We start from the raw sequence: 23,423 nt of genomic DNA on the forward strand, positions 1-23,423 counted from the left end.
CCTTCTGCTTATGAGTTTTCTGGACTTTCGGTGATTCAACAAATAAGTCAAATGGTTCTATGCTAAGAACCATACTCCCACAACTTTGAAGTCTTGACAATGGTATCAATTTTAATTTTGTCTAAAGAGTGAATTGTCTGTTTTGTTTTATTATATTGGTGAAGTGATACTGAACATGTTTCAAGGATTCCATTAACTTCTTTTTTTCTTCACCATAATGAATTCTAAAGTCCACATAGATCAGAAAACCATTGCAATTTTCTACTTCTAAGTATAAAGACCTTTTTTGTGGATTAGGAATTAGCTACAGGGGTTACAGAGTCCTGTGTTTTGCCCTCTCTTAATCTCATTAAATCCTTGAAAATTAAAACTCTGTATTTACTATCCAAGTATTAAAATTATTTTAGTTGTTGGGGATGGAAAGGTGGCCAATGGGTGAAGAGTAAAATCTACTCTTATGGAAGAGCCAACTTCAGTTCCCGTTAGCCTCATCAGACAACTCACAACTACCTGTAATTCCAGCTCTAGGAATCCAATGCTGTCTACAAAAGCATGTGTGCTCATATGCACAAGCCCACACATAGACATGTATATACATACATAATTAAAATAAAAATAAGTTATTTTTTTGCCTAAGTTTTTTTTTTGGGAATATTGATGATTTCCCACTTAGAATCCACTAAGCTCTGATTCTAGTTTTTGGTCAATGAAACTATATAGAGAAAAATTGCTTTGGGATATTGGTACACTGTGAAGAGGTATTGCTGTGATTGGTTTAATAAAAAGCTGAATGGTGACTAGTTAGGCAGGAGAGATAGGTGGGACTTCAGGGTAGAAAAAGGAAGAAGATAATTGAAGTGCACAGAGATGCCATTGTGGTAATACTTTGTTTGTGCTTTAACAAATAAAGCTTGACTGAAGATCAGAGTGTGGAGCTAGCCACTAGCTAGCAATGGAGAGTAGGCAGTGGTGGCACACTTTTAATCCTAGCACTCAGGAGGCAGATGAAGATGGATCTCTGTGAGTTCAAGACTACCCTGGGTTATATGAGATTGATTCAGTCTAAAAGAAAAACAGTGTCAGGCAATGGTGGCTCACATGTTTAATCCCAGTATTTGGGAATCACACACCTTTAATCCCAGCAGTAGGCAGGTGGAGACCGAAGGGATATAAGGCGAGGAGAGACAGGAGCTTAGAGCATTCAGTCTGAGACTGTAGAGATAGAATCTTGCCCACTTTGGTCTGAGGATTTTGTAGAGGTGAGAATTAGTGGCTGACTTCCCTGCTTCTCCGATCTTTTACCTTTCATTCCCTAATATCTGACTCTGTGCTTTAATTAGTAAGACCAATTGTAAGAAATCATGCTACACACCATGGAGACCAGGGGAATCAGACATGCAGAATGAAACAAAGGTAAAAAGCCACATGGTAAAACATACATTAATATAAGCAGGTTAATTTAAGTTATAAGAGCTAATGGGACAAACCTAAGCTAAGGCTGAACTTTCATAATTAATCATGAGTCTCCATGTAGTTATTGGTGAGCTGGTGGCCCAAAGAAAAATCTGCCTACAATAAATTTAAAGATAAGAAGCATGTTTGGCAGCATTCACAGTAGTTAGTGTATTTCACAACTCCTCAACAAAAGAAGCTTGGTCTTTATCTATTGAAGCTGTATATATATACTTCAGGTATCTCAAAAGAGAACTCGATATTTACAGTTATCAGCCCATTCATCCAAATACCTCCATACAAGCCCATGGGTCCCAATTTTCTTTCTTTTGTTTTCAGAACTTACAAGAAGAGCTGATACCTATATTCCTTAATGTGTTTCACATAATAGAATCAGAAGAGTCATTGCCAAACTCTTTTTAATGAAGCTACAGTCACCCTGATTCCAAAACCACACAAAGACCCAACCAAGAAAGAGAATTACAGACCAATCTTACTAATAAACATTGATGCAAAAATTCTCAATAAAATTCTAGCAAACAAAATCCAAGAACACATTAAAAAATTATCCATTACAATCAAGTAGGCTTCATCCCAGAGATGCAGGGCTGGTTCAACATATGAAAATCTATCAATGTAATCCATCATATAAATAAACTGAAAGAAAAAAAACCATATGATCATTTCATTAGATGTGGAAAAAGCATTTGACAAAGTTCAACACCCTTTATAATAAAGGTTTTGGAGAGGTTAGGGATACAAGAATTATACATAAATATAATAAAAGCAATAATCAGCAAGCCAACAGCTAATATCAAATTAAATGGAGAGAAACTCAAAGCCATTCCACTAAAATCAGGAACAAGACAAGGTTGTCCACTCTCACCATATCTCTTCAACATAGTTCTTGAAGTTCTAGCAATAGCAATAAGACAACATAAGGAGATCAAGGGGATTCGAATCAGAAAGGAAGAAGTCAAACTTTTGTTATTTGCAGATGATATTATAGTGTACATTAGTGACCCCAAAAACTCTACCAAATAACTCCTACAGCTGATAAATAACTTCAGTGATGTGGCAGGTTACTAGGTCCCAATTTTCTTTGTTGGACCTTGTTTCTAACAGAACACCATGTACCATATGTCCTACTTCCTGTCTAACTCTATAATTAACAGTTTTTAAATTTCAATTAGGAATTTAAAACATTCTTGAATTTGTGGCCATGTGAGATAAAGAGTACTTTAATCATGGTTATGAGCACATTCTTGCTTTAGTCCTATTGCTTGAGTTACTTGTTATCCTTGCTCAAAACAAAATGTAAGGGTACCAGAGAGCTAAAATTTGTATTGGCTTCATGAGACACATTTCAACTGTGTCTCATAACTGTCCACTGAAAAGATGGAGAGAAGGTCCTTCTGTCTAAGGTTTCTCATTTTCAATTAGTTATCAGTTTTCTTCAAGACTGTGAAAAGCCTTGTTCTTTCCAGGTGTCCATGTACTACCTGAGCGAGTCCTAGAAGGAGCTGAGAGACAAAAAAATGTGAGCCTGTGGAATGCACTCAATGTAAAACATTAAGAGTATGAATCCAATCAAAGTTCTGGAAATTTCCACCGCTTATGCCCTTGACACTAGAGAGAGGGTCAGAGATGTGTGAGGTGAGACATCTGCAACATCTGATACCAAAGGTAAAGCAATCTTTCAGTGTCGTGGACTCAGGACCCTTTCATCTCCTTAGCATCCATCCCTGAAATGATACTCTTACCACATGAAAGAAAGCTCTTCCTCTGCTTTCATTCAAGTAGGACTGGTAAGGGGGAAAGAAGAGGGAACATCTTTTCCTCTTGGAGCAGAAGTTGACTTCACACCCAGTCATCAGAACTCGGTCATGTGACCTTCCTGACTATTGCATAAGCAGAAACATGAACTCTAGCATATTCTGCGTTTTTCAATGCCTGCTAGAAACCAAGCGTTGCGCTCACATAAAACGTGTTTTCAGCCCATCTTTGAGGTACAACCTTAGAAGTATATGGTGGGACTTTGTTGTTGTTTCAAACAATGATTAGAAGGTATTCCTGTCAGTTAAGAAGGAGAACAAATGACTTGCAATATCAGGAAGAGATTAACACAATAAATAGAGTCTGCATGTATTTTGAATGTTTTGAAGAATGTCTAAGTGAGTAGAAAAAGAGTAGATAACTTTCTATCTAAAGTTTCATATACATATTTAATTATAATATACCTGAATTTTTGAAGTGTGTATTTACTTGCTTAATTAAGAAAAAAAATGTAACTTATATATCCATCTCACTCAAATTTCTTTACCTGATACATTTTATATTATCTAAATAATGTAAAATAAAACTTGGTTTTACTTCTAAAATACTATACTAAGGGCATTATTGATTCTTATAAAAGTATTTGTATAAGTAAGGTATACCTAAAATTTTAAGAGAGTGGGAGGAGTTTAATAAAATATTCAGTGTAAAACATGGTTATTTTGGAAGGTGGGGGTTAAGAGCCTTTTATTCAATCAGGTCATAGAATCAATGGGCACAGAAAGGAAGCGGTGAGAATATCTCCAAGTTTTCACATTGAAGGCTGGAGACTGGGACAGAGCATTTAATGAATGATGCTGTCACTGACCAAAACCATGAGAGATAAGAAGGTCCTTCGGATTAGTGAAACAGAGGAAGAGTGCTGTTTGGATGTCAATATTTCATGTCCTCGTTGTCATGTTTATGTTTTAAATATTTGTCCTGGTACACTTCTGAGACCCTTGACAGCCCCCTAGCTTTCCTCCCTTTGTCTTGGGAAAGGAGGAAATTCCCTTTTATATGTAATTCTAAATGCTCCATGGTTTCAGGAATGGTACTTTCACCCCCTTCCTCATTGGGCATCTGGATGGGATCAAGTTCAAGCAAGTTATTCCTGACCGCTCAAAATATGATGTGACAAGATATTCCAAAGATACAAACTCTAGAGATGATTTTTACTCTTTCATCATCCCGTCTACCCCATGTGGTAAGAGACTGTGTTTGATAATAATAAACACAGAAAACAACATTTCACTATCTTAAACCCCAGGAGGCTCAGAGTGGAGAAAGGCACTCAGATCAACTTTAACCTAAAATACATCTTATACACTGTAACATACTATAAAGTCACAGGCAATGGTGTTGCTAGCTTTGCCTTGGGGCTCTGGGTTGAATGTAGAAACATTTGGAATAAATCTTATGGCTAGAGAAAGAGAAAGTTAAGAAAACAAGAATAGAACTAACAGTATACAGTCAAAATACTTTTATTCATACATATAGAAAATTAATAAATTTAGATTATTTGAGAGCAGATGAAGGGGGAATCAAAGAGAGAAGAAAGAAGAGAAAGGGAAGACTCAGGTGACACTAGGCTAAGGTAGTTATTATTCTCTTAACTGGGGAGTTTGAATTTTGTACATTTACTCACCCTGATGGTGATTGCAAAGGTGGTAAGTATCATGAAAGGAGAGATTATTAAATACCACACACTTTGAGAAGTAATGTAGTTTTCTTAACAGTCTATGCAGGACACTCCAAATTGTTGAGTTTGTATTAAATGTGATATTCAAATAAAATAAAATAACCAGCTAGCCGTTGGAAATCTGGAAGTAGGGTGTGAGATTAGAGTCAAAAGCTGTCGACTTCTGGGCCCTTGATAAAGTTTCATTATGTGCACTTAAGTCAAACAAAGGGCAATGCTACTAAAGGGAAATAAAAGAAGAGATTGCAAAAGAAAGAAACTAGAATTGTTTGTAAGAAAGAATCAGGATAGAATCAGCACCAAAACCAAGGTGAGAAAATGTTTTCCCCCAAACAGCTGTTTTAAGCCCAAAATTTTCACTGAAACTCATTAAGTTAAAAATTAATATGTGTTTCTTGAAAATAAAATGTCAAGCCTTTCCCTTACCCAGTGATTGACTGGAAAATTTTAGAATAAATACAAATCCAACAAGCTTACAGTTGAGACATCTAGTCTGAAGTGTCTTTTGTGGAAAGCAAGACTGGTGCTCTTAAAATGCTCTCAGATCCCGTATTTGAAGAAAAGACACCGCACCCAGGAGTGGGTATGCTGTGGCCTTACAGGATGGCCTAGCCAAACAGCTGCATGTGCGAACTAACTCGATCTGAGCAAACACAGTTTCCCACCTAAGTGAATGGAATGCCTATTTAGAAGGCACTTGACCTTCTGAGCCTCAGTATTCTCATCCGTAAGTGAGAGAAAATGATACCAATTTTGGTGGGTCATAGGTGAGGATGTGGTGAGATCATTGCATTACAAACTCTTAATCTGGTACATAGTGTGGGCTCAATAAATAATAGCTATTATGATTATGCCGGGCTTCTATGCAAAGGGAGCCACCATTGTCTGACTTTTCATTAACCATGCAACACTGGGGAGTTTTTGGCAGCAACCACAAAGCAGTTTGTTGGCACACAACCTTTCAATTATCTGCACTACTGATCCCCTCCATTAGCATGGATAAGAGAAAGTGTGCAGCATAGATAAGCCAGGGGAAAGGAAAAAAAATCAGGCTTGCCATAGAGCTATATAATTCCCTATTAGGATTTACAAGCCATTTTCATGGCTCCAGATTTACACCTTCAAAGAGAGGAGCCCATGTTCTTTATGTAAGTTCTATATGACTCTTCTACTTGACCACAATGAACGTTAACTCGTCCTGGTTCTTATTGCACTGTTACATAACAAGTTCCTGTTTAAGAAGATATGCTCAGGGGCTCTCTCTTCTATATGCTGCAATATTTTAGTTCCAGCTTTATTTTAAATGCTGCATTTCTGTCTAGCAAAGGTAAGAATTATTTTGGTTATTTGAGGGTCATTGGAATGATAATAAAAGTCACACCTTCTTTGACACTGAATCTTCGTTGTGAAATATGGAGGTAGCTTTTATTATAGCTCATCTATCTATCTGTCTGTCTGTCTGTCTGTCTATCTATCTCTCTCTATCTATCTATCTATCTATCTATCTATCTATCTATCTATCTATCATCTATCTGTCTGTCTGTCTGTCTGTCTGTCTATCTATCTCTATCTATCATCTATCTATCTATCTATCTATCTATCTATCTATCTATCTATCTATCTATCTATCTATCATCTATCTATCTATCATCTATCTATCTATCTATCTATCTATCTATCATCTATCTATCTATCTATCTATCTATCTATCATCTATCTATCTATCTATCTATCTATCTATCTATCTATCTATCTATCATCTATCTATCTATCTATCTATCTATCATCTATCTATCTATCTATCATCTATCTACCTATCATACCTATCTATCTATCTATCTATCTATCTATCTATCATCTATCTATCTTCCATCTATCTATCTTCCTACTTATCTACCTATCTATCTAACAAGGCTGTAGAGCTGTATATGTTTTTGCTAGAAGTGGTATAAATGAGATGTGGTATAAATTTGTAGGTTTTCTTTTTGGCCACTGGAGGGCTCTCATATTTTTCCACTAATGAAATGAAAATCTTGAACATGATTAAAAACTAGAAATCAAAGATTAAAGTTGTAAGAGGGATCTTCTAGTTTCTGTCCCAAAACTAGGTGAGGTAGAAATTTGGGAGCAGGTAAATTTAAGGCTTCAGAGCACAAATACTGCCATCTGAGACACAGGTGAATTACTTTTCTCAGCTCATCTCAGCTTCAGCAAGAGGCTGACCAGCTCCTGTGCCCACTTCTTTTATTCTAGCAATACTCTCCTGCCTTTCTTGCCATCAGCTGCTAATCTCCCAGCATCCTCTCCTTGAAATGGTGTTCCTGAAGAAAATTTCTGACTCCCAGTGCTTTTTGAATCATTCCTTTTCCCTTACCCATGTCCTGCCTGATTTCACTTTGGTGAGTTTGTTGATCTTCCCTAACCATAAACTGTGTTAGTAGCAGCTACCCAGACACACAGGTATACTGTTGCACACAGGCATACACACTCTCACAGAGAGACCCACAGACACATTCAGACAAACACACACACACACACACACACACACACACATACCACACACACACACACACACACACACACACACACACACACAAAACTCCCCCCCCCACACCATACACAGAGTTGATGTGAGAGGTCATTCTCTTTATGTGTTGCTTTTATTGGTTAATGAATAAAGAAACTACTTTGGCCTGTTGATAGGGCAGAACTTAGGTAGGTGGGGAGGACAGAACTGGATGCTGGCAGAAAGAGGGCAAAGTCAGGGAGAAGCCATGAAGCCACAGGAGATAGATGCTGGGAACTTTAGCTGGTAAGCCACAGCCATATGGCCACACACAGATTAATATAAATGGGTTAAATTCTTATCTAAGAGTTAGGCAATAAGAAGCAAGAGCAAATGGGCCAAGCAATGATTTAATTAATAGAGTTTCTGTGTGATTATTTTGGGTCTAACTAGCTGGGCGGTCAGGAACCAACAAGCGGCCCACCTCCATCACAGAGTTGTGCTGGCATGAGTGTTTCCATATCAACCCAGGCCAACCATGAGGTGTTGGGTAATTGCACTGAGATTTCAGATTTCCTAACCATCATCAGATTTAAAGACAAAATACAGTTATTGATGACAGTGACTCTATTCTGATTTTACCTGTTCTGGATACCTATATAAAGAATTCAAGAAATAGCAGCAGCAATATATGAAAATAGTAAAATTCAGAGATGAGAACAGAATTCTCAAAGTCTGGCACTTACAAGAGACACCTGAAGAGAGCCTGTCAGTCTTTGGTTACTTGGATTGAGAGCTGGAGCAGCTGAAGTTGATCTGGAGGGTAAGAGGTGAGAACTGCAGTCATCTAGGCATAAGGAAAGCACTGCAGCTTAAAGACTCTGCAGATGCCCAAAGACCACCTGCATCCGACTGCTCTCCATGCTCAGCAACTAAGTAACTGAGATCCTAATCTGCTGAAGAACTCATTGTTAATTTTCAGAGAGAGAAAGCCTCAAGCATCAGCCACAGAGAGTTGCTGAGATAGCTTTCTACAGTCCCTTCTGAAGTTTAGATTTCAGAGTTTTTTCCTGGTATGTATGTCTGTAAGTACGTATGTACTTATTCTTTCATATCATAAGTTCATACTTAGATAATAAACTGTGATAATTTTGTTATATATATATATATATATATATATATGGCATTATGAAATCAATGTCTTGATAAACCCTCTGATTTTATTTGACTTTATTCAAGCTCAACTTTAATACATGTCTTAGGGTTTCTATTGTTGTGAAGAGCCACCATTACCATGACAATGCTTATAAAGTAGGAAGTGAACTGAGACATACTTCCTCCAATAAGCCGCACCTACTCAAACAATGCCACACCTCCCCATGAGCCTATGGGGGCCATTTGTTTTAAATAACCACAGTACATAAAGTGAATTCATGATTTGGCCCTGGAGACTTTTGTGCATGTTGTTGTGTGGTAATCATTTGCTGCCTAATCAAAACTTGTTGAAAGCTCTCATCTTTGCATATAAAGTCTGTTGTTTCAATAAAAGACAACAACAATAATGGTTCATTAATGGTGACAAATGTATCATTTTACGAATATGAGATCAAAAATAATAAAGCAAACAGCTAGAGCAGAACTTCTTGCTTGTTTGTAAGTCTAAAACTGTTCAAAATTCAAAAGCTGAAATAAAAGATATTTGGTTGGTTATTCGTCTAATATGACTCACCATCAGCTAAAGCCAAAAGGAGTGTGGACAGAAAGGCTCAGGCAGCCTCAGAGTTGCTGATGGGTACAGAGGCAGAAGTATATGAGAGTCCTAGAGAGAGGGAAAGGCACCTCCCTCATGTAGGATAGTCTAGTATTCCCAGCATGATCCTACGCAGATCAAGAGGCTTGTCCTGCTGCTCCCTCCTGGGTGTCTTTCCCTCTGCGAGGCATCAGCTTGTTTTCTTCATCTAGGACCCTAGTGATCATATTAAGCTTCTAGATTTTTGTTGTTGTTGTTGTTTGTGTTTGTTTTTAACCAGTTGCCTCTTTGTTTGAATTCTCATCTTCAGCCTTGGTTATACTTCTTCATTTCAATCTCCTTGTTCTTGTACTAAGTACAGAAATCTCTATCTTCTCACTGTCTCCATGTGTGGACTCTGATAGATTACTCTTAGAACATTGGATTTCTGATGATGGAAGCTTTCCAACATATCAAGCAGAGACAAATGACTCAATGTCATTTGGAAGAGTGAGTTCTTGTCTTGGGAATGTACTCTTCCATTTTTCTGCTAAGGCTCAGTTCTACTTGGACATTTCCTGTCATTCTAGGAGGTAGTATCGTCCTGTAGATCTACATGCTTTGGTCTTTTGTGGTGCTAGTATTTGGATATACAATGTCCTCAAAGATTTAAGTGTAGACAACCTTGGCTCCCAATCCCATGGTATTCAGAAGTGAATGGAACAAGTGAATGAACCTTAACCATAGATTAATTCATTGGTGATCTATTTCTGAATGGGTCACTGAGAGGTAGTGAAGCTGCAGGAAGTGAGACCGAGTTGGAGGAAGTGAGACACTGGAGACGTTTGCTTGGGGGAGACATTCCCGTGGAGTAATATCTTGTCATCAGCCTCTTCCTGTCCTCTTCCTGACTTCCACAGAGTGAGCAGCCTTCTCCACCAGAGCCTCCTGGTGTCACAGTGTTCCGCTTCACTATAGCCCCAAAACTTGTTCATCCGATCAACTCTGAACTTAAACCTCTGAAACCATGAGCCAGAATAAATCTTTCCTCTTGTAACTTGATTTTCCTAGGCATTTCATCACTGCCATGGAAAGCTGACTAAGACAGATGGGTTCTGTATCCCAAAGCCAAACAGAAACTTTTTGTCATCCCCCAAACAATAGAGCATAGCAACTATTTATGTAAGTTTTCCATTACTTAGGAATAGCTAACTAAGCTAGAGTGGTTCAGAGTCCACAGGAGTATATGCGTAAGTTATTTGTAAATCCTATTACCTTTTCGAAATAAGAAACCCAAGATTGGAAAGATGGTTCAGCAGTTAAGAGTACTAGCTGTTCTTCCAGAGAACCCAAGTTCAATTCCCACATTCACAACCATATGTAACTGCACTTCTAGGGGGTTTGATATCTTCTTCTGGCCTGTACAGGCTCCAGGCATATGTGTGGTACACAGACAAACATGCAGATGAAACAGCCACAAACATTTAAGTAAAAATTTAAAAAAAACACAAAAGAATGCAACCCAAAGATCTGCAGATTTTGCTGTCCTGCAGGTTTGAGTAGGAGTTCTATAACTTCATGAAGACACATCAGGTCTTCCTGCCCCTTTGGCCTGCAATAGCATCTCCTCTCTATTAATACTGTCAAATATCTTTCAAGTGCAACATAGTTTCTTTCATCCCTGCATTTCTTTTTAAGTCTATAAACTGCCCATTATGCTTAGTCAATATCTAGTTTCTCTGTTGGACACATGAGAGGCTTACTGTTTCCTGCTTCCTTTGAAGCTGGAGGTGACCGGGTGACTTGTTTCGACCAATGAAATGAGGCCTGAAGGGATGCACAGCACTTCCTTGTCAGAGCCTTTAATTGCTGGTATAGAACTTGCTAGGCTTTTCTTCTCCTGCTGTGAAGATCATGGGAACACGTGTTGATTCAGAGGTGTCAGAAGATCAAAGCAGCCTGGAGTGCTGAGCCAACACATGGAAGACAGCTGCCCTGGAGACTTGCCCAGACACGCAGGGGGCTATGTATGAGTGAGTAAATTTTGTTGTATTAAAGAGGAAACTAAGATTGTGGAGATGTTTTTAACCACCGGGTAACCTAAAATAACTTGACTATTACAGTTGAAAAGAAATCTCAAGGGTATACTACATTGTTAGTAATTGAAGATATCTTAATGTATTACCTTCTCCAGAATTTATTTCCATTTTGATAGGTGATCTCAGGAGACAAGATCCCTTTACTGAGAGGAATGATCCTCTACTAATGGTGGAGCATATTAGAGATGACATTTGGGGATAAGGCTGTTTTCCTGTGCTCTCTACTCACACCATGCTTGTGTCTGGCCAGATAGTTGTTTATAAACATATTTTCATAAGCACAATTATGACAGGTGCAGAAGGTGTGAGTGAGACCCCGTCTATTGATTCCTGCTCTACGCCTCTCTAAATATCACTGTCTTGGACATAGCTATCTTGGCCACTCATGGTGTCATTAGCATACCTTCTATTTCTAATTTTGTGTGGTTCCATTGTCCTTTCTGGTTATTAATAATGATCCCTTTTCTTTACATGCTGGGGTATGAAATTTTAATATATGATTTTATTATTATCAATAACCTGTGAAGTGTTGTTCCCAGGGCATGTGGGTGGAAAGTGGGAACGCCACAGGTCTAACCCAGTTCCTCTGGAGAGTAGATGAGCATTTCACCTTGAGCTCACCTTGGAGGTGAGGCCCCATTTAAACACTACTTCCTCAGCAATGTGTCTTCCTTGACAGTCTCTAAAACGACCTCTTATCCTTGTCCCTCCTTATATTCTTAACACAGAATCACAGCAGGCTGTCTTCCAACCTTCTAGCCCAGCTGATTGTTGGCTTTTAGGGTTTTGGCCCCAGCGGTTTGTTCCCAGGACTTCAGCTCTTTTTTTTTTTTTTTTTTTTTTTTGAATATGGTGGAAGTGACATTCCATGGCTTCTAAGGTCCAATCATAAGCCTGATGCTTCCCTCAGCCTCTAGAATCAGTCTCCCTTAGAATACATCTTTAGATGGAGGCCAAATGTCATCCAGAATTTGACAAGCCAAGCCTGTGGTTTCCTGAGAAAATACAAGAAAACCATGACGATGCCGTGGGGGAGAGGCGATGGCAGTGCTAGCCCTGTGAGGCAACACACGCAGGAAAAGTAAGAACCCCTTCTGGCTGTCCTAGATGGCCTAGTAGTCCAGCTCCAGTCACCATGACCCGGGAAGTGCATGAAACCCAACAAGTAAGAATCACACCACGAGGCAGTCTAACCACAGAGCCTCCAGGTAAGGAATATTAAAGTGGTTGTTTTCAAATAACTGAGTTGCTTTACTGTTTATTTCCATAACTGAAAATCTCTACAACTGACTCATTGCCACCAAAATGGAAAGCTTTGGAGGAATTTTTCCTGTTCAAGATGAGTACTGCTCCATTCTCATTTTGCAGCTGGGGCATAGTAGGATGTCAACGAGAGTTCAGTTATCAATTGCTCAACTCCCTGAGCACAGAGACTAATAACTCCCACCAACATGTCCTAAAACACACAGCCAGCTAAAGTGCTAAAGTCTGTTATCTCCCTCTAAGGCCTTTGTGTGTTGCAGATGTCCAAGGACGTTTGTTGTTAATCATGCTGACAACCTACATGGTCTAACCTGAGCAAAGTCGCTTTGTGGCCTGTTTTCCACAGCTTCCTTCCTTGTATGATCTAGAAGGCCAACACTTTAGCCTAATGGGACCAGGCACATTAATCTGAATATTTTATCCCCCTGCTCTCTGAACTAGGAATAACCTCCCCTACCTTATCAGATCCATTCAACTTTGTTCAAATCTATTAATTGCTTCTGCAGAATCTAGCTGAGACATGTTCTCCTTAAGCCCTCCCTGTTCGCCCATAGCCCAGTGGTCCCTCTTCTTGGATTCCTGTTCCTTATTGAGAACTTATCCGTCAGTATAGCAATCCACTGACTGCTGCCTATTAAGTCTTAGCCATGCAGTCCTGCAAGGATGGAGGCTGTAGCTCATTTAACTTTGCCTTACCTGCACAGTAAGTGCCACAGGCATGTGGATCAATAAACTTTGAGTGTGGGGTGAATGAATACATTTTACAAGGGAAGAACAATTACGGGTGAGATACAAAATAAACACAGCACTGAGCTGTTTGTCACCACAAAGTGCTGCCGATGTACAATGGGCACCAGGCTCCTTGGCTGCTCTGCCTGTCTCTCCCCTTTTCATCTTTCTCCACAAAGCCAACAGCCACTCTCTAATCAATGCGTCTGCCTCTCTCCGAGCCTTCTCCTGCTTGTGCTTGTTTTTTTGTCCTGAGATGCCTGAAGCCTCTTCATGTTCAGCCCAAAATAGCCCTGACCTTTCGGCTGCTGTGTCACCTGGCAGCTCATATCTAATTTCCTTTCGCAAGAGCCTTGCTCCCTGGCTTTTAGCATTTCTGCTGTCCAGGTTTCTCCTGCAGCTTGCAGGGTAGCTGATTGTGTTTTTCCCTCAGAGAACCACTTTTTTTTTTTTCTGGCTTGAACTCTCTGTGACTGTTTATTTCTTTTTCCCCAAGCATTCAGCGGTGGGTAAGGGGGCAGGGTTGGGGTTTGGGAGACGCTACTGCTTGGTGATTTCTCTTTTGTGGGGGAGCCCGCTGAAGGCCTGGAAAACAGTGCTATCCCCAGCTCACTCGGCCCTCTCCCTGCCTACCTGGACAAAGTGTCCCCAGCTGCGTTTTCAGACTCCACGCAGAGTAAGAAAAGTAATTCCTTGTACTGGGATTTTGTCTTCTTGGTTTCATTTTCTTTTGTTCTTTTTATGTTTTGCTTTTAATTTTCCTTTTACAAATTTAATTTGAATACTATCTACCCCAAGATTGCATGCAAACCTGAAATTGCCAGGAGATGTCTTTCTGAAGGGCCAGAAACTGTCTTTCTCAAGGGCTAGCCTCGCACTCCAGTGGACACCTTCTACAAAACAGCTTCGATTGGAGAAGGGGAAATCAGTCTCTATGTCCTCCCCACTTCCTGTGAATCAGAGCTTTAGTAACACACATGCTTTTCGTGTCCAGGGACTGAGAATCTACAAAGTCAGCATCACCCATGGGTATGAACATCACTGTTGAATAAGTATCAATACAGCTGTGCATGGGAGGCAGACCTGTGAGGACTGTCTGTCAGAAGGACGAGGCCAGCCTGGTCTACATAGAGAACTCCGGACCAGCTGTGAGAGAATCATGCCATATACATACATACATGCATACACACACACATGCATATATACATGTACATATAGGTGTGTGACAAATAGAGCACTTCCCATGTCCTTATGACTTCATGCATTTAAAGGAGCTATTTTCCCTATGTATGGAAATTTTTAATTAAAAAATGAGAAAAAAATTAAAAACATAAGTTGAAGAAAAATCTCAAAAAAAAAGAAAAGAAACCTTGCTCATTTTCTCACCTCTTCAAACGCCAACTTATTCCTTAAAGCGCATCCCTCATGGCACGTCTTTCTCGAAAAGTCACCCTGTGACGTCGATGAGCACCCTTGCTCCCTCTTCCACCTTTCCACAGCTCTGCTTTGCTTACACTGGAGTAGCCAGCAATGAGCTTTGTATCCAAGTTACTTACAGAGGCGTTATCTCCTACTAACTCACAAACTCCACGGGGTTTCTCCTGTTCTTTGACTTCTACCAAGGAAAGCATAAATTCTTCCTAGCATGTGTTTCCAAGGTTTCTTATTACAAATTTTATAATTGAAAAGTGGAGAAAACGCAGAAGGTGACAAGTTCCATTTGGATGCCAAGGGTCTCAGCTGTTGCAGGTTGGAGCTTCAGGAAAGCTCTTTATACTCAATTATAAACAGTTCTTCAGTGAAAGATAGGGGCCTGGGCTTGGGAAATGAAGTAAAGAATTGATGAGATAAGTCAGGCGGTGGTGGCGCACGCCTCTAATCCCAGCACTCGGGAGGCAGAGGCAGGCGGATCTCTGTGAGTTTGAGGCCAGCCTGGTCTGCAAGAGCTAGTTCCAGGATAGGCTACAGAGCTAAAGAAGAACTCTGTCTTGAAAAACCAAAGAAAGAGAGAGAGAAAGAGAGAGAGAGAGAGAGAGAATCAATGGAAGATATGGCAATTGCCTTTCAATCAGGGAACTGAATATTTTGCTACAATCGGACTTACTGTGCCATCTCCTAAAAATAATATTGCAGTTTTTTAAATTTTAATACTTGATGTTGAGAGTACTTAAGTGCAGGTGCTATGACGCGTGCTTTATAGGTAATAGAGAACTTAGTTCTCATGACAACCATGAGACAAGGATTGTCTTCATCATGATCATCATGATCACCCAGTGGATGAGGGAGGCAGGGTTCTGGCCAGAGAAGTTAAGCACGTCCTAAAGTTCACATAGCTAATGAATGGCAGGGGTTCACTCTAATCCCACACCACCTAAGGAAGATTCCTGGTTGTAAGCAACACACTAATTTGTCTCTCTCTACAGGTGGGGGGAATCCTCGGTTATCCTGTGTCATAGTTCCCTGTGATTATGAATGGATGCAGAGGGTTGTTGAACACGGTTGTCACATAATAAAAGGATTACAACTGACACGGCCAAAAAGAAGAGTCACTGTAATTACTAAATTATTAAACGACATTTTGACTGTGTATCAGAGAAGGCTACGAATCAGGATCTCTTCACTCTCTAAACAAACATCTCTACGGTTGTCAACCAACATTCAAGGAGGGAATAGTAATCTCCCTTAAACGGATGAGGAATCCAAAAGCCATGGAGGTTGAAGAGCTGCGTGGAGCCTCAGCAGCCACTCAGTGATAAAGGGGCATTGCCTCTGGGGATGCTTTGATAGAATTCCATGCTGGCTGCATTGTCCAGGAGAAAAGGTGAGATAATATTAGTGCTCATTCCTTCCCAATTCAAGGAAAACCTTTATTATTGTTCTTATTGCCATTTCCCATCTCAGGGACCTTTTGAACATGGAGATTATTGTTTGGTCTTCCCCGGTCCTAATCTTATTTTTCCAGAATTTTGTAGGTAAGGTTGAGTGTAATTGTGTTGGACATCAGATTGAAAATTTCTATTTATCCTACTAACTGAACAACTGAAAGACATGACAATTTCTTACTCAACACTGAAAACTCAATTCCTGGTAAATAGAAGGTCAATAAATGTTGAACGAAACGGCTCCCTCCCCTGTCATTCTCTACGGTCTTACTGATTGCTTGCCTTCTGTCTTTTGCCTTATTTTATCACCTGCCTTATTTTGTTTTTGAATCGTGGCACCATAGTGGCACCCACAGTCCCTGTCAACCCCATGGGAGTGTTCTGATTCAAAGGTTTGGCTAACCCATCCTTGGCAAATTGGAGCCAAACAGGATCTGCTGCCTTGAGTGCCTGGCTGCCTGTTTCCTCTCCAGTCTTACAGAGTGCTGGCTCTAGTACTCCTGCTTACAGCACTTGTGTTCAAATTCATTCATTACTGAAGATTAATCAATAATTGAGCATTATATAGCCACCCGGAGGCCATTTCATGGTGCAGTGGCATATTTATTACTTTATTCAGTGAAGGGACTTGAGAGCTCTCTGGTACTGCTCACAGTTTGGTGGGTTATAAGATGCCTGACTGACAATCTAAGCCTCTCAGCGTTTCCCCACTGGCCCTTCTCCTACGTCTCAACCCAGCCCTTCTGGCAAAGGGGCTGTCTGCACTAGCCCAGACCTCTCAATCTGTCCCTTTTAGACAGTCAGCTCGGGTTCCTCAAGCCGATCTGCGCTGAGGCTGGGATGAAGCCAGACAGCTTGGGAACAGTGCCCTGGGAGGCAACAATGAAGCCTGTAGGGTTGCCCTGGCAGCAGCTGGTACTTGTTGCTTACAGGAGGCCTGGCCATCAAGTTCAAAGCTCTTTTCTCTAGTATGACAGGAGGATACCCAAGTGTGCTTTGAAGGTGCAAATAGATCATGGTAAGAATGCTACCGGGCACACTGAGCTGGAGAATCTGATTCTAGGAGGAGCATCTGAAGTTTCCAGGGGGAGAAGATTCCTTTAATATCAGATGTATTGTGTAAGTTCATGGTTCATGCCATACCTGGGAGAAGCCTTCTGATTGACTGGCACTTGGGGCTCTGATCCTGATACTAATTGCTGTGGTTTCTCTAATATTTTCTATTGCAGGCCAAATCCATATTTTTTTAAATCCTAGCTAAATTTTATCCTTAGGAAATCATTGATCTACAGTAGGTAGATGGTAGTTTCAATCTGGGGCAAAAAGTGCCCCACAAAGAGATATTCACCCTTAAGCCTTCCAAAACTTTATGTTTTTGTGTATATCCAGGATAAGGATGTTGCTAAGTTTAAAGTTCTCTCTAAATGTCTCCTAGCAATATTTGGATCCTGTGTTCCTCCTGTTTAAGAGACCAATGACAGCATAACCAAAGCCTGGTGGGATTTCCCAATCCCCTTTATGAACACAGCTACGCCTATGTTCTCACATGTTGGGCCTTTATTCAAAAAGGATCTATTTATCATAGCCCTCATTGACAATGACCAAACTAATGGATATTAATGGCAACGACAGAAAACTAGCCATTGTTCTTTTAGAGGAGACTGTGTGTCAAGAAGGCATCCTTCTCTTTTAAGATAAGAATTCTAGGGAGAATCTTGTCAATTCCACAGTGGCTATGCCTGGGGATTTCACAGGGCATTTGACAAGTCTGGGCTCCTCTAGAGAGGATGGGAAATGTAAGTTTACAATACACAATTCAATAGTGGTTCAGTGTTTTGTTTTGTTTCTTTTTTGTTTGTTTTTTTTTTTTTAAAAAAAAAAAACACTAGCCATTGCTGATAGAATACCAACTAAGTGCCAGCCATTGTTTTTACCCTTCACTCTCCTACATCTGAGTTGTTGAGGTGAACATTGGACACCCTTTGAGGTGCAACTGTCCCACAGGCAGAATGAGGCAGGGAGATTTCCAGAGCTCACTATTTTGTGTCTCCCTCACAGCAAAGATTAAAAAAAAAAAGTGATGGACAACACCTGAAGAGCCACACCTGATGTTGTCACCTGGCTTCTGCATGTACATGCATGTGCATGTACCTTCACATACATGAGCACGCATGCACGCACACGCACGTGCACACACACACATACACACATACACACACACATACACACACACTTAAAAGTCTCCTTTTAAGTTTTGCAAAAGATACATATGATCCCCACAATACTCACTAATGGTTCATATATAAATGAAGCAACAAACTGGCTTCAATTTCCGGGATGTGAGAGGAATGCAGCATGATGTGTTCTTTTATTATAAAATCTTGAATCCCAATGGTAAGGGAGGAACTCTCCTAGTCTATCACTTCTTCTTCACCTCACCTTTTAACACCATCAGCTTCGTCGTACTCCCTGAATGTAGGGAAGCTACTCAAACCAAAATCCTCTCATCTCCATCCATTCTTTAATCTTGTTCTCTGTCTTTCCCATCATTTGCCTCCTATATGCTAAAGCCACTGTCTCTGGGGCCTCACTCGTTACTCACCCTTCCATCTCTCCTGGTTCCACCACCAAACTTGAAGTCTCCCAGAACATGTCAAGAAAGAACCATCTTTCTGAGACTCTCTAATAAGTTATTCTTCCTGGGTTACTCTTCTTCTTTTCACACCTTTAGGTCATGAGAATCGGGGTGTGGCTTTCTGCTGATTGGGGAACACCAAACACATCCAGTTCATAGGGATGATCTCATTTGGTTTTATACTGAATTGAGGGTTCAGCAACCCCCTCACATCTTGTCTTCCTTTTCTTCTTGACTCTTCAGAGGAGCAATCATGATACCGGAAGACAGTCCATCTAGTTGAAAAGTGTGTTGGACTATCCAAAGCACCTTTTCATGACGTCCTTGGATGAAACGCCTACAGCTCTGCCATGGACAGCGCTCATGTTCCCCGGATATTAGAGAGCCATCGGACTGTTCTTGGTCAAATCTGCAATGCTTTTAATGCTTTTCCTGCCTTTTCAACCTACTGCGTGAATTTAAAGCAGTCTATGAAATGAATCACTCACTCAAATGACTTCCTCCAGGTACTGGAACTGGTCCATTCTCACACAGTGCTAGCACCAGAATCACACAGGAAGTTTGACCTCTAGATGAGCATAAGACTTTTATGTATGTCATATTGGACATCTGAGAAACCTGGCGTTTCATAGATATGACTCAGGAAGTCTAGACTAGAGCTTGCCTATGCCTGTTCATCACACCCTCAGTGCTTACTTGATTTTCCTGGGCTCTTGACCATTGCTGGCTTTGTCTCCAATTAAAGTATCAGAGCTGAAGGTATGATCCCCAATTCCTCAATTCATCACCCTATACTTGACCTCCATACTCAGCTCCATCTCCCTTGGGAAAAGCGCCAAGCCAGAGGTGGCTTTCAGGACTGAGACCCAATTAGATTTATCACTAAAAGGAACAAAATAACCCAGGCCACTTAGAGCCAGTTACATGAAATGGAAATAGGTTAACTCTTGATTGAAAGAGAAAAGTAAGGTTCAGATCAAGCAGCAAGCAGCTTGCTGTGGTACAGCCTCTTCCAGAATGGAAATCTGCAGCTTCCCACTACTTGGTCCCGTGTTTATGACTGAAGTCAGCTTTGTATCTTCAGGGCTGATTTTATGACAGCCTCGGCCCTGAGAAAATTTCAAAAAAGGATCAGGGTGTCACCCTTTGCTGTGGATGGGCAACCCTGTCTCAGGCAAAGACTCAAAGCAGGAGCCAATCACCTGCACAGATTTACATTGGCTGGGAAAGACAGCTAGGTTCTTCCTTTCCTCAGATGTGGTATTATTCCTCCATCCCTGGCAGCACCCCAAATGCCGCACTCTCAGAAGCAGAATCAGACCTTTGTCTGGTAAACTCAGACATTCCTGAAGAAAAGCACAATGTCTGTTTCCCATCTTGTCATGTCAGTTTGGAGAACTAATTAACTCACATTTTCTAACACTGGGCTCCACTGATGTCAGTGCCCACTTCAGGAAAATGTCCTGAGATGACACTAAGAACTGCTTTTGGATGGGCCATATGACCTTTGCCTGACCTTTTAGCCTGTGGAGTCAGTGCCACTCCTAGGTCCCCAGTCTCTACCACATTTAAGTCAAAAGTTCCCACTGGAGAGGGAAGAGATAGGGCTCCACCTGAACATGAGGACCACAGTCACCCTCATCATCTTGACTGCCAAGAAGAAGAGCCAGATAAGTGCTCACACAGCTCTGACTCTTAGAACATTGTTGCAGGGTCAAGTTGTCTATTTCAGTGATCCCAGAACTTGGGAGGCAGAGGCAGGAGAATCAGAAGTACAAGACCATTCTTGGCTATATAGTGAGTTCAAAGTTAGCTTGGACTACATGAAACTCCAAGCAACAAAAACAGTTCCAGGGAGATGATGGTTCAGTGGGTAAAGACACTTTCTGTCAAACTTGATGACCTTCATTCAATTCCCAGGACCCCTATGTTAAAGGAACAGAACTGACTCACAAATTTTCACTGGACCACCACATGTGGCTGTATCATGAGAACCATGGCACGTGCATGAACATGCATGCACAATACATTATAAATAAAATGTATTTTGAAAAAAACAAAAGGCAAACAAAGAAAAAAATAAAGAAGATACCTCAGTTGGAAAAGTACAACCTGAATCCTACTCCCCCAATCCACGTAAGAAAGCCAGGCATGGTGGAACACACTCATAACCCCAGCGCTGGAGAGGTGGAGACAGGTCTGTCTCTGCGGCAAGCATGTCAGTCAAACCAACCTACCTGGTAAACTTCAGGTTGAAGATAGACCCTGACTCAGAAAATAAACTTCAATGACTCCCAAGAAACGGCACTTGGGACTATCCTCCCGCTTCCACACAAAATGCCATGGACATACGCATGTGCATGCACACAGGCAGCCAAACACATACATGTGCATATTCACTCAGGAAAATAAAACTGAAGTGAAAATTAAATATAAATTGTTCTTACTAACCGATGATATGAAAAGCTGATACCCTTGCCTCTTCCCTCACTGAATTCAGGCAAGGGGCTTCCTGTTTGCAGTAGATTTCACTGATACCAAGTGATTGACCCAGAGCACAGGGGAAGTGAGTCAGGACATCAGGAAACCCAAATCCAGAACTGCTTCTGCCTATGGTGATGAGGGAGGCTGTGTTCAGTGTCGTGTTCTCTGGGCCCAGCCTACACTGTCTCCATGAAGCAACAAGAAGAAAATAACGGAGGGACAACCAATATTTGAAGTGTTCATGACTACCAGGCATCTCCTGGGATCTAATTTTCAAACAGCAAATAAAAATGTTCTTCTAAGTATGTATTACTTAATTTAGTTAAAAATTATTTGCAAAAGCAGAGATTACAAGACCCACAGCACTATATTTCTATCTAATGCAGCAGATTTAAGTATGCCTCGTGTGAAAAAAGTTTACCTTGCAGAAGCTGGGACCAGCACAGTGAGAAATTCTGATTGTCACTGTTATTGTAATCGTTGCTCTCGCTGTTGTTAGTCTAAAGGCAAGAGCAGAGGCCATAGCTACATATGTTGTAAAGTCACCTGAAAAAGAAGTCTAGCATGGGATGTTTGAATGTGGGAGAAAATTTGGGAGAGAAAAAAAAAAAAAAAAAAAAAAAAAAAAAAAAAAAAACGGTGATGGGGAATCACTTTCGGTGTGGTGATTTGAGATCAGAGCTGGGGTGCTGTGCTGTGGTGGCTTACCAATGTGATTCCAGCATTTGGGAGGAGGAGACAGGAGGATCAGTAGTTCAAGGTTGTCCCTGGGTTACATAGGAGGTTGCAGGCCAGCCAGGGCGACCCTGGAAATAGAGAGCGGGTAGAGTGAGGGGAAAGAAGGGAGGGGGAAGGGAGGGGAGAAGGGAGGGGGAAGGGAGGGAGGAAGGGAGAGGGAGAGAGACAGAGATTAAGAGAAAGAGAGGTTTAAAAATTAGTTTAGTTTGATCCAATTCACACGAGAACCACCTCATGCCTAACCCGCAGAATTTAAGTCTGTAGTTGAATTGTATGAATATTAGATTTGATTTCACAGTGAAATATGATGCATCATAATCCTGAACAAATGGTCTCTTACTGAGAAAAGCCAAAAGTGCAAGTTCCTCTTCTTCTTCCAGTAATGGAAAAGCTGGAAGTTGATTATCTGTGAATCTAACTTTCAGGAGAGCAAGGAGCTTTTGCTCTTTGAGAAGCTCACAGAGGTCTCAGTTCCCACTCTTCTGGTTCCCACTACACCTAGCTACCTCTAAGCCTGGTGTTTGTGTGGAATAACAAGTCCGCCTGGTCGTGCTTTTATGACGCAAAGGAGGAAAGCCACAGAGAGTGGATTTGTGCATCGCTTTGATGAAAAGTTGGCCTGTTTTTATCAGCCTAATGAAGCCCTGGCCCTGTTCTCTTGCCCAGTGTAAGCCTCACAGTGGGGACATTGAGTGCTTTCCAATCCATACCCTCCACAGATGCTATCTGCCAACTCTCTTAGCAGCAGAGTTTATTTGAAAGGGATTCTGGCTCGATGGAGGCTTTGTGAGCCTCCCAGCCTCATTACAAACCAATGGAGATGAGCTGACTGCTTAGTACTCACAAGCCAGCCCAACAAAAGCTAGCCCATTACATGAGGAGGGGCTGGGTCTCTCCTGGGCACTGGGTTTCCTTTGTTTTGTGTTTCAGCCCTCTTTCTCCTCCTCTTCTTTTTAACCACCCCAATCTAATCCAGATTGTGTAGCGTTACTCTAGTGCTGGGGAGTCCCTTTCCTTCCTCTCTTATTTCCTATTTATTTCTTATTTTAATGGAAACACAGCTCCAAGAAAGACATGTCTTATTGGATGTTGTGCTTACTGTGGCCTGACCTCACCCTAAGCTATTACCCTCTGTCTTCCACATTAGTGTGTTTCTTCCAACAGTTCCAGATCCTTTCCCTCCTTGAAGCATGACTAACAAAAACTCAGAGACAGATATTTTGGTTCAACCTGGAGACCAGAAAAGCACAGCAGCCAGCCACTGGCCCTTATCTTCACCTCAGTCCAAAATGGCAACCTGTCTCCAGTAATCTCAGAATGAAACTGTGTCTGGGAGCTGCCTCCTCCCATTTTATAATCCTCTGTGGGGCTGGGATTAAAGGCATGCAC

The sequence above is a fragment of the Arvicola amphibius genome, chromosome 12 (genome assembly GCF_903992535.2).
Source record: "Arvicola amphibius chromosome 12, mArvAmp1.2, whole genome shotgun sequence".
NCBI lineage: Eukaryota > Metazoa > Chordata > Mammalia > Rodentia > Cricetidae > Arvicola > Arvicola amphibius.